This window comes from Penaeus monodon, chromosome 20 (assembly GCF_015228065.2).
Source record: "Penaeus monodon isolate SGIC_2016 chromosome 20, NSTDA_Pmon_1, whole genome shotgun sequence".
Taxonomy (NCBI): Eukaryota; Metazoa; Arthropoda; class Malacostraca; order Decapoda; family Penaeidae; genus Penaeus; species Penaeus monodon.
In genome coordinates, this window is record NC_051405.1 from 30,092,133 (window position 1) to 30,092,671 (window position 539).

The window sequence follows — 539 nt, forward strand, 5'->3', positions numbered from 1 at the left end:
TATAACGAGTTTCAACCTGAGTTCGAGTTAATGATTATGTATTAGTTATTACAATACATTAAATTAAATTATCAGAACTTCGTAATGGAAATTATGCTTTTGGACGCCCTTTTTTCGTGTATTTAATTACATGTGAAATTTTGTGTATGAAACGAGTTCAAATTTTTAACAAAAAGTTTGTAAGTTTTAGAATTTCTTATTGAGGAAAGAGTATTGAATCATATATATTATGAAACGGAGTACGTACAAAACATTTATAGATATTTCTGTGATGAATCTAGAGGAAAAGAATATAGTAAATTTACATACTTTAGATTATTTATAAAGAATCGCATGATTTATTCTGCTAGTAATGGATCTAGTTCTGAAAACACTAATAGTAAATGCATTCAATTACTCACTTCCGCTTAAGATGTCGTTCTTGAAGATAAATCAGCAGTTCTTGCCTGAAATAATCACTGAATAGCAGCCTTCTTATAAAGATTTTTGTAATCTTAACGAGATCAAGATTAACAGACATCTTTCATGTACATACCGAA